This window comes from Macaca fascicularis, chromosome 3, assembly GCF_037993035.2.
Source record: "Macaca fascicularis isolate 582-1 chromosome 3, T2T-MFA8v1.1".
Lineage (NCBI taxonomy): Eukaryota > Metazoa > Chordata > Mammalia > Primates > Cercopithecidae > Macaca > Macaca fascicularis.
Window position 1 is genome coordinate 190,704,287 of NC_088377.1, and position 12,227 is coordinate 190,716,513.

The 12,227-nt window shown below is 46.5% G+C and overlaps 1 pseudogene; it reads left to right on the forward strand.

The window, feature by feature from the left end:
* Positions 1 to 10,509: 10,509 nt before the first annotated feature.
* On the forward strand, positions 10,510 to 10,848 carry LOC107129183 (cytochrome c oxidase subunit 6B1-like; annotated as a pseudogene).
* The last annotated feature ends 1,379 nt before the right edge of the window (positions 10,849 to 12,227 follow it).

The following is a 12,227-nucleotide window of genomic DNA, read 5'->3' on the forward strand; positions in this document are numbered from 1 at the left end:
CTCTCACCAGCATCTAACTGAAATAAAAGGGCCATGCTGCTCAGAGCCCAACGGTTGTTTCAACTGTTTTCTAAGGGGCTGGACAACAAGGTCCAAGAAGTGAGCAGTGGAGCTGACTGGGTTGTAGTTTAGGAAGCAAATGCCGGAAGACAGTGGGAGCCCTGGAGTGTGAAATGGTGAGTCCAGGGCTAGAGGGCTGCAGATACTGGTCTCAGTTCCCTCCTTACAAGGACTTGGATCTGCCTTCCATCAAAATCATACATGAACTGTTTTAACCAAAAACACATTTCTGATGAGGCACGGTGTTGCCCAAACTGGTCTCGAACTTCTAGGCTCAAGCAATCCTCCCACCTTGGCCTCCCACAGTGCTGGGATTACAGGCCTGAGCCACACACCACCTAAAGTCATCTTAAAAAATAGATTTAGAGGCCAGGTGTGGTGACTCACAGCTGTAATCCCAGCACTGTGGGAGGCTGAGGCAGGCAGATCACTTGAGGCCAGGAGTTTGAGACCAGCTTGGGCAACATAGTGGGACCCTGTCTCTACTAAAAATACAAAAATTAGCTGGCCATGGTGGTGCATGCCTGTAATACCAGCTACTCCGGAGGCCAAGGCATGAGAATTGCTTGAACCCAGAAGGCGGAGGTTGCAGTGAGTCAAGATCACACCATTGCACTCTAGCCTGAGTGACAGAGCAAGACTCTGTCTCAAAAAATGAATAAATAATTAAAAAATTGTTCAGGCGCGGTGGCTCACACCTGTTATTCCAGCACTTTGGGAGGCTGAGGAGGGTGGATCACAAGGTCAGGAGATTGCGACCATCCTGGCTAACATGGTGAAACCCCGCCTCTACTAACAATACAAAAAATTAGCCGGGCATGGTGGAGGGCGCCTGTAGTCCCAGCTACTCGGGAGGCTGAGGCAGAAGAATGGCGTAAACCCGGGAGGCGGAGCTTGCAGTGAGACGAGATCGCGCCACTGCACTCCAGCCTGGGCAACAGAGCGAGACTGTCTCTCAAAAAAAAAAAAAGATTTGGAAGTACAGCATGGTGACTACAGTTAACAATGTTGTGTTGCATACTTGAAACCTGTGGAGAGTAGGTCTCAAGTGTTCTCACCACACAAATGGTAACTAGGGAAGGTGGAGGATATGGTATAGCTTGGTCATGGTCATCATTTCAAGTGTACATGAATATCAAATCATCACATTATACACATTAAATATATGCAATTTTTATTTTCAATGAGACCTCAAAAAAGCAGTAAAAATGTTTAAAAGATATGGAAATAAGTGTGGTGTGTCTGTGTGCTCCAGGTATGCATGTGTTCCATGCAAGCACATGTGTTCTATGTTCACACGTGTGCTCCATGCATGCACGTGTGTTCTGTGTTCATGTGATCCATGTACGCACGTGTGTTGTGTTTGCATGTGTGTTCCGTGTTCACATGTGCTTCGTGTGTGCATGTGTGCTCTGTGTTTGCATGTGTGTTCCATGTATGCACATCCTAGCTCTGCCCACTGAGAGGACCTGGACATGGCCACACTTAAATAGCCACGAGCACATCCCGTGTCCAGTTCTTGGCTTCTAACCATTCTCCATTAAAAGGAGCAAGGGCTGCTGGGCGCGGTGGCTCACGCCTGTAATCCCAGCACTTTGGGAGGCCGAGACGGGCGGATCACGAGGTCAGGAGATCGACACCATCCTGGCTAACACGGTGAAACCCCGTCTCTACTAAAAAATACAAAAAACTAGCCGGGCGAGGTGGCGGGCGCCTGTAGTCCCAGCTACTCTGGAGGCTGAGGTAGGAGAATGGCGTGAACCCGGGAGGCGGAGCTTGCAGTGAGCGGAGATCTGGCCACTGCACTCCAGCCTGGGTGACAGAGCCAGACTCCGTCTCAAAAAAAAAAGGAGCAAGGGCTCCTTTGACAAATGGTTGATTCCAGCATCAGGACAGGGAAAATATAAATGAAACCGGAACATCTTTTTGTGCCAGGGAGAGAAAGGAAGTTGCCCAAAGAATGCCAGGGACATGCAAAAGGCACAGATATCTGTGTACAGGGCTCCCACTGGCCAAATCTGAGACAGAGCATCAAAATAATGAGAGAGAAGGATTACCATGCATGGGATAAAACAGGACTACAGGAAATGATGAGTCATAGAAGTATAAAATCTGCAGAGGGCCAGGCGTGGTAGCTCATGCCTGTAATCTCAGCACTTTGAGAGGCCGAGGCGGGTGGATCACCAGGTCAGGAGATCGAGACCATCCTGGTTAACACGGTGAAACCCTGTCTCTACTAAAAATACAAAAAAATTAGCCAAGTGTGGTGGCGGGAGCCTGTAGTCCCAGCTACTCGGGAGACTAAGGCAGGAGAATAGCGTGAAGCCGGAAGGCGGAGCTTGCAGTGAGCCAAGATAGCGCCACTGCACTCGAGCCTGGGCGACACAGCGAGACTCCATCTCAAAAAAAAAAATTTTTTTTTAATAAAATCTGCAGAGGAATAAATGGAAAACTTGATGAGGAATGGGATACTCACATGATTTCAAATTACCCCCACAGAAGTCACAAAAATACTTAGAAGTCATCAAGAGAGGGAAAAAGCAACTTCCTTAGTTATAGTGAAAGACTCTGGCAGACATTAACTTAAGTGATCAAAGTGAACATCACCAGTATTGAAACAAATTGGAATCGTGTGCCGGCTGCTGAGATGCAACAGAACACAGAATCACTTCTGGACATGCTCCTGAAGAAATGACTCTGAACCTACTCGTGAAGACAGACATACCGGACACACCCAAATTAAGGGGCATTGGACAAAATAACTTTTCTGTAGTCCTGAAGACCAGCAAGGCCATGGAAGTCAAGGGCAGATTGAGACTGTTCTAGACTGAAAGAGACTAGAGAGACAGGACAGCTGAATACGGCAGGCGACTCTAAACTGGCTCCTTTTGCCAAAAGGACGTTATTAGAACGACTGTCAAAACTCGAAGGGGCCCTACGGATTGGCGGTTTCATTCTAGTTTCCTGATTTTCATGGTTATGGTATCATTTTGATGGTATCAATCACTCCAGTTTCCTGATTTTGATGGTGCATTGTGGTTATATAGGAGAATGTCCTTGTTGGGAAGGTAATGGGGCCGCGGGCAATTTACTCTCAAATGGCTGAGAATAAAAGTTCTCTGCATTGTACTTCCAGCAATTGAGAGGACAAGATAAAGATGGATGGGTTTGGGAGGCCGAGGCAGGCAGATCATGAGGTCAGGAGTTCGAGACTAGCCTGGCCAACATGGTGAAACCCTGTCTCTATTAAAAATACAAAAATTAGCTGGGCCCAGGAGGCGGAGCTTGCAGTGAGCCGAGATCGCGCCACTGCACTCCAGCCTGGGCAACAGCGTGAGACTCCGTCTCAAAAAAAAAAAAAAAATTAGCTGGGCGTGGTGGCGGGCACCTGTAATCCCAGCTACTTAGGAGGCTGAGGCAGGAGAATCGCTTGAAACCAGAAGGCAGAGGTTGCAGTGAGCCGAGATTGTGCCACTATACTCCAGCCTGGGCAACAAGAGCTAAACTCCGTCTCAGAAAAAAAAAAAAAAAAAAAAGATGGAAGGGAATTATTTTGCTAAGTGCAATCATGCTCTTCATACTATTCTTTTTTTTTTTTTTTAAATAGATAGTGGGGGAGGATCTCACTATGTTGCCCAGGTTGGTCTTGAACTCCTGGCCTCAAGTGATACTCCTACCTCGACCTCCCAAAGTGCTGGGATTACAGGCATGAGTCACAGCTCCTGGCCATAATTCTTAATAAAATCATTAATTTAAATTTTACCTGAAGAAATTTAAATGGAAATGAAATGTGAAGAAATTCCTTACGTTTAGAAAGGGCCTCTCTTAGCAAAACCATATTTCTCCCTTCTTTGTTTACAGACTGACTAGTTTCAGGATAAGGTTGTTTCTTTTTTCTAGATATTTGCTGAGGGCTGAAACAAGCAAGCTGTTAATGCTTAAACTTTTTTCCTAACAAGTCCCTAGTGCTTCATATTAGTATGTACATGGTTGCTTCCCGAGAAACAGTAGGTGACAGCTCCCACCCAAAAAAGACCGTCAACTTCCTGAACCAGGACAGTCCTCTCTTCCCTCCATCCCACTCTATGCAGCCAGTTCCATAGTTTAGGATCTGTTACTTGCAACCCCCCATTTAGTTAACAGTTTCTATCGTCAGTTACGACTCTTTATTTTGTCAGAGAAAATTCAACTCTAAAGTGTCTTAAACAAGAAGGGAATTTTATTAGTTTTTATAACTGGCATCCTGGCACTGTATAAATTCAGGCGTAGCTTAATCCAGGGCTCCAACAATGTTAACAGGAGGAGGTTTCCCTGTCTCAGTTCTGCTTCCATGGTTCCATGGTGTTGGGTCAGCAGTTCTTACAGCTATATCCTTCCTCTTTTCTATCCAGTAGGAAAGAGGCTGTTTCCCCACCCCCCCCATCAGTCATTCTCACTGAATAAGGAAGTTCTAATGTGATTTTCTTTTCTTTTTTTTTGAGACAGAGTCTGGCTCTGTCACCCAGGCTGGAGTGCAGTGGCGCGATCTCAGCTCAGCTCACTGCAACCTCTGCCACCTGAGTTCAAGCAATTCTCCTGCCTCAGCCTCCCGAGTAACTGGGATTACAGGTGGGTGCCACCACACCTGGCTAATTTTTTTGTATTTTTAGTAGAGACGGGGTTTTGCCATGTTGGCCAAGCTGGTCTTGAACTCCTGACCTCAGGTGATCCACCTGCCTTGGCCTCCCAAAGTGCTGGGATTACAGGCATGAGCCACTGCACCTGGCCTAATGTAATTTTTTTTTTTTTTTTTTTTTTTTTGAGACAGAGTTTTGCTCTTGTTGCCCAGGTTGGAGTGCAATGGCACAATCTCAGCTCACTGCAACCTCCACCTCCCGGGTTCAAGAGATTCTCCTGCCTCAGCCTCCTGAGTAGCTGGGATTACAGGCATGTGTCACCATGGCCGGCTAATTCTGTATTTTTAGTAGAGATGGGGTTTCTCCATGTTGGTCAGGCTGGTCTCAAACTTCTGACCTCGGGTGATCTACCTGCCTCAGCCTCTCAAAGTGTTGGGATTATGGGTGTGAGCCACTGCTCCTGGCCTGTAATTTTCAAATAGTAAAATTACAGGTAGTTTTCTCTTCTCCCTGCATGAAAACTCGAAGGGAATAGTAGAAGGGGACAGTTACTTTATTTCCCCTCTATGTGGATGTTTCATTGAGTCACTGCTGAATCTTCAATGCAAAAGTGACTTTAAAATGAAAGATGTGTCAGTTTAAAAGCCATCAAATGGGTAGCTCAGTGATATTCAAAAAGGTGAAGAGAAAGAATAGAGATATTTTGAAGTTTCCCAGAGTTTCCCATACCTGATAGACCAAAGTGAGATTCTGATGACTAAGGTTAGGAGGGAACTCGATTCAAGAAAGCAACTTACAATAAGCACCTCTCATTAAGCTCTGTCCCTGTCCTAACCAGGCCATGGCTTCCAGAACTTTTATTATATTTCTGTTTCATTATTTTTTCATATCCAGATGCTCCTCTTGGACAGCTTCCTTTCCCACTTTTCTCAGTGTCTATACAAAACCTTTACCGTATTACTTAAGTTCCTTACTCTCATTGTTTACCATCTTCATCCACAGCAGATATTTCATTTTCAGAGGCAAAAGGGACACAAACTTCTCTGCCTTCTGCACCAGTGGTGGTGGGCAGCCTCCAAGATGGTGCCCAGCAACCCCTGCTCTCCTGATCTGCTCATGTTTCTGGAGGCCCCTCCATCTGACTGAGTGTGGAGTGGACTTACTGCCTCCCTTCTCACACACACAGGATACAAAGGAAATTATGAGCTATCACTTTTGAGATTAAGTTTTTAAAAGACGATGGCTTCCATAGCGAGCAAGCGCTCTCATTCTTTCCAGCACTTGCTCTCCATCTCTCTGTCTCTCTCTCCATGGGGGAAGCCAGCGGCCATGTTGTGAAGTGGCTCTATAGAGATTGGCCCACGTGGGAGGGACTGAGGCCTGCCACCAACTGCCAGAGAGAGCATGGCAGTGTAGCCTTCCTTCAGTCAAACCTTCAGATGAGACTGCAGCTCCAGTCAACAGCTTCTCAAACCTCATAAGAAGCTTTAAGCCAGAGGTACTTGGTTAAGCTGTGCCTGCATTCCTGTACAACAGAAGCTGTGAGATCATAAATGCTTGCTGTTTTAACCCACTAAGTATTGGGGTAATGTTTTACACAACAATAGGTAATAGGTAGTTTGTCAATACTTAGCTCCAAAGGAAGGTCAGGTCCTTATTCCTTTTCAAAAACAGCCCTTAGTCCCATCCCCTGGACCCCATCCCCTGTTTGCTTCACAAATTATTTCCTTTTTTTTTTTTTGAGATGGAGTCTTGCTCTGTCGCCCAGGCTGGAGTGCAGTGGCGCGATCTCGGTTCACTGCAACCTCTGCCTCCCAGGTTCAAATGATTCTCCTGCCTCAGTCTACCAAGTAGCTGGGACTACAGGCGTGTGCCACCATGCCCAGCTAATTTTTTTTTTTTTTTTTTTTGAGACGGAGTCTTGCTCTGTCGCCCAGGCTGGAGTGCAGTGGCGCAATCTCGGCTCACTGCAAGCTCCGCCTCCCGGGTTCACGCCATTCTCCTGCCTCAGCCTCCCGAGTAGCTGGGACTACAGGCGCCCGCCACTGCGCCCGGCTAATTTTTTTCTATTTTTAGTAGAGACGGGGTTTCACCATGGTCTCGATCTCCTGACCTTGTGATCCGCCCGCCTCGGCCTCCCAAAGTGCTGGGATTACAGGCGTGAGCCACCGCGCCCGGCCAACCCAGCTAATTTTTGTATCTTTAGTAGAGATGGGGTTTCGCCATGTTGGCCAGGATGGTCTCAATCTCTTGACCTTGTGATCTGCCTGCCTCGGCCTCCCAAAGTGCTGGGATTACAGGTATGAGCCACTGGGCCTGGCTGTGTCTTCATTCTTAAAAATCCTTACTTTGGATTCTTCTTTCACTTTGTAAGATTTCTTCTTTATACCTTTTTTTCCTCCCTTAACCATCAAACCTGAAAGAAGGCCAGGTATGGTGGGTCATACCTGTAACTCCAGCACTTTGGGAGGCCGAAGCAGACGGATCACTTGAGGTCATGAGTTCAAGACCAGGCTGGCCAACATGGCAAAACCCCATCTCTACTAAAAATACAAAAATTAGCAGGGCATGGTGGAGCGTGCCTATAGTCCCAGCTACTCAGAAGGCTGAGGTGGGAGAATTACTTGAACCTAGGAGGTGGAGGTTGCAGTGAGCTGAGATTGTGCTACTGCACTCCAGCTAGTGCAACAGAGCGAGACTCCATCTCAAAAAAACAAAAAACAAAACAAAACAAAAAAACCGAAAGAATAGTCACCCACATAACAGGCTGGGCTTCCTCCACTGCCTCATCTCCCGTACTTAATGCAATGGGTTTCTACTCCCTATGAACTCTAGACTCAGCAATTGCCAGTGATGACATCTCTCTCTCTGTCATTCTCTCTCTCTCTTTTTTTTTTTTTTTTTTTGAGATGGAGTTTCACTCTTGTTGCCCAGGCTGGAGGGCAGTGGCGCGATCTCGGCTCACGGCATCCTCCGCCTCCTGGGTTCAAACGATTCTCCTGCCTCAGCCTCGTGAGTAGCTGGGATTACAGGTGCATGCCACCACGCCCAGCTAATATTTTTTGTATTTTAGTAGAGACAGGGTTTCACCATGTTGGCCAGGATGGTCTCAGTCTCTTGACCTCATGATCCGTCCACCTCAGCCTCCCAAAGTGCTGGGATTACAGGCATGAGCCACTGCGCCTGGCCTCTTTTTTTTTTTTCAAGAGACAGGGTCGCTCTCTGTCATCAAGACTGGAGTGCAGTGGTACAATTATAGCTCACTGCAGCCTCGAATTCCTGGGCTCAAGGTATCCTCCTACCTTGGCCTACTAAAGCACTGGGATTACAAACATGAGCAACTGTGCCCGGCCAGCCAACACCTCTCATCACCACTTATAAAGGTCTCTTCCTATGCATGAGGAAGTCTTCTGCATACTGTCTGACTGGGACTTAACTCACAGATTGCCCCCTGGCTGGTTAGGTGAGTAGCCACACTCACCACAAGTATTCACATCCTTGACTTCTTTGCAACAATTGTCTACTCTAGGGGTGTCCAATCTTTTGGCTTCCCTGGGCCACATTGGAAGAATTGTCTTGGGCCACACATAAAATACACTAACATTAATGATAACTGATGTGATGGTTAATACCGAGTGTCAACTTGATTGGATTGAAAAACACAAAGTATTGATCCTGGCTGTGTCTGTGAGGGTGTTGCCAAAGGAGATGAACATTTGAGTCAGTGGGCTGGGAAAGGTAGACCCACCCCCAATCTGGGTGGGCACCATCTAATCAGCTGCCAGCGTGGCTAGAATATAGCAGGCAAAAAATGTGAAGAGACTGGCCTAGCCTCCCAGCCTATATCTTTTTCCCTTGCTGGATGCTCCTGCCCTTGAAACTCGGACTCCAAGTTCTTCAGTTTTGGAACTCTTTCCTTGCTCCTCAGCCTTCAGATGGCCTATTGCGGGACCTTGTGATCATGTGAGTTAATACTTAATAAACATATATATGTGTCTATTTTATATATATATATTATAACATTATATATATATATATATATATATATTATATATATATATTTCATTAGTTCTCTCCCTCTAGAGAACCCTGACTAATACAGATTTCGGTACCAGGAGTGGTTCTAGAGGAACAGAATATTAAGGATGGAGTTCTTCTGTTGGTTTTGGGGTTTCTGGAGTCGGCTGCTTAATATGATTAGAAATGCTAAGGACTCTATTTCTAATAGTTTGGAGAACACTGATAGTCCTTAGTATGAACTGTTTAGAGAGTTACGCAAAATAAATGCATTTGACACTCCTGATTCATTGCTTGTGAGAGGCAAGGAGTTTAGTGACTCTGTACCTAATACCTTTCACCATATGTGGAGAACCAAGGAACATAATGAAGCTGGTTGGTTGCTCCTAAATTCAGTGGACAGAGCGATGAAAGAAAATAATGAACTCAGGGATTCTATTTCCTGGCTTCAGAAGCAGATACTGAGCCTCAGATCTGCTAAGATTGCCCTGAGTAAGAGTCTTATCTCCTGTACAGAAAGAGCTGAAATTGTGGAAAAACAGACATAAGCTCTTATCATGTGTCTGACCTGCATGAAAGATGCATGCACAGCCTCGCCAGGTATCTACTGCTAGAGTGAGGGCATTCATTGGAAAAGAATGGGACCTGCAACTGGGAACGGGGAAGTGTGGGAGGACCCTGATGAAGTTGGGGACACTGAGTTTGTAAACTCTGATGAACCTTTTTGCCAGAAGAAACAGCTTCCCCATCTCCAGTAGTGGCAACATCCCTCGCCGACCATGCTGCCATCAGCCTTTCCACCTTTGTCTGAGGAGATACAACCTACGCTGCCTGAGACAACAGTGATGGCCTCCCCTGAGGCAATTGTCAGGCAAGATAATGTTGATTCTCCTCAGGAACCACCCCAACACCCCTGTTTGCTTCTAGACCTATAACTAAAGTCCCAGTGGGCCCCTAGAAGTGAGGCTGACTGTGACCCATGAGGACGTGTGCTACACTCAAAAAGAATTGCTTGAGTTTTCTAATTTATATAAACAGAAATCGGGAGAATAGGCATGGGAATGGATATTAAGGGTGTGGGATAATGGTGGAAGGAACAGGTCGGGTGCAGTGGCTCACACCTGTAATCTCAGCACTTTGGGATGCTGGGGTGGGTGGATCACCTGAGGTCAGGAATTCAAGACCACCCTGGCCAACATGGTGAAACCCCGTCTCTACGAAAAAAATGCAAAAATTAGCTGGGCGTGGTAGCGGGCTCCTGTAATCCCAGCTACTTGGGAGGCTGAGACAGGGAGAACTGCTTGAACCAGGGAGGCAGAGGTTGCAGTGAGCCAAGATCATGCCACTGCACTCCAGCCTGGGTGACAGAGTGAGACTCTGTCATAAATAAATAAATAAATAAATAAATAAATAAATAAATATAAAAAGATGGAAGAAACATAGAGTTGGATCAGGCTGAATTTATTGATTTGGGCCTACTAAGTAGGGACTCTGCATTTAACGTTGCAGCTCAGGGAGTTAAAAAAAGGTTCTAATAGTTTATTTGCCTAGTCAGCTGAAATATTGATTATAAGATGGCCCATTATGAGTGAACTGTAAATGTCTGATCTCCCTTGGTATAATGTAGAGCAAAGGATCCAAAGGCTTAGGGAGTTCGGGATGGTGGAGTGCATTAGTCACTTTAGACCTACTCATCCCAGCTGGGAAGGTCCAGAAGATACACCCTTGACCAATGCCTTGCAAAACAGATTTGTGAGGGCAGGAGCTGCATCTTTGAAGAGCCCTGTAATCGCTCTTCTGTGTGTGTCAGATCCAACAGTGGGAACCTCAGTCACTCAACTACAAAACTTAAATACAGAAGTTGCATCCGGGGTGCCTCTAGGATTCAATACCATGGCAGAAGAGGACATCGAGACCAAAATCAAGAACCACAGCACTGCCCCTTTTGACAGCCGCTTCCCAACCAGAACCAGACCAGGAACTGCTGGCAGAACGACCTGGATTTCCACCGCTGTCAGAAGGCAAGACCACTAAAGGAGGCGATATCACTGTGTGCGAATGGTACCAGCGTGTGTGCAAGTCCCTCTGCCCCATATCCTGGGTCACAGCCTGGGACAAGCGCCAGGCTGAAGGCACATTTCCCGGGAAGATCTGAACTGGCTGCACCTCCCTCTCCTCTGTCCTCCATCCTTCTCCCAGGGTGGCGAAGGGGGACCTAGTACCCAGTGACCCCCACCCCGGGATCCTAAATCATTATTTCACTGCTAATAAAAACTCATTGAAAAAAAAAATTTAAACACAGTGGGAATAATTGGATCCTAAGTTGGCAAAGGCCAAGTGGCAGCACTCAATTGTCAAAGGCAAGGTGGGCGTAGCTACCCTAACACACAGGAGAGGCAAAGTGGCAATCAGAATAGTCTGACTTGTGTAGAACTCTGGCATTAGCTTACTAATCAGTGTTCCTAGAAGTGAAATTGATAGGAAGCCTACTGCATTCCTACTTAATTTATATAAGCAGAAGAAAAACAGTTAAGGTCCAGTGCAAAAAGAAAGGGTCAGGAGAATGGGCCGGGCATGGTGGCTCACATCTGTAATCCCAGCACTTTGGGAGGCTGAAGTGGGAGAATCACCTGAGGTCAGGAGTTCAAGACCAGCCTGGCCAACATGTTGAAACCCCATTTCTACTAAAAATACAAAAATTAGTCATGTGTGGTGCTGGGCACCTGTAAATCCAGCTACTCAGGAGGCTGAGGCAGGAGAATCATTTGAACCTGGGAGGCAGAGGTTGCAGTGTGCCAAGATTGCGTCATTGTACTCCAGCATGGGCGAGAGTGAGAATCCGTTTCAAAAAAAAAAAAAAAAAGAAAAGAAAAGAAAAAGAAAAAAAGAAATCTGGGGAAGACGTATATGGATGGAGCCTCTCTGAGTGGTCAAAAACTGTGAAGATATTTGTATCCCATGTGAGTGCTTTGCTGAGTGACCTCAGCAGAGGAGGATTTTAATAATCAAGTGTATAGGATGACCCATTCTGTGGACACCCCTCAGCTCTTTCCCCAGCCACCCGTCATCGTCCAATGAGCCCATGAACAAAGTGACCATGGTGACAGGGATGGAGGTTACACTTGGGCTCATCAACATGGACTTCCACTCACCAAGGTGGACCTGGTTATGGCCACTGCTGAGTGCCTAATTTGCCAGTAGTGGAGAGCAACGCTGAGTCCTCAATATGGCACCATTCCATCAGCCAGCTCCCTGGTGGCAGGAAGAGTATATTGGACCTCTTCCATCATGAAAACAGTAGAGGTTTGTCCTCACTGGAATAAACATTTACTCTGGATATGGGTTTGCCTATCCTGCATGCAATGCTTCTGCCAAGACTACCATCTGTGGATTCATGGAATGCATGGTATTCCACACAGCATTGCCTCTGACCAAGGCACTCACTTTATGGCTAAGAAAGTGCAACGGTGGGCTCATGTTCATGGAATTCACTGGTCTTACCATGTTGCCCATCATCCTGAAGCAGCTGAATAT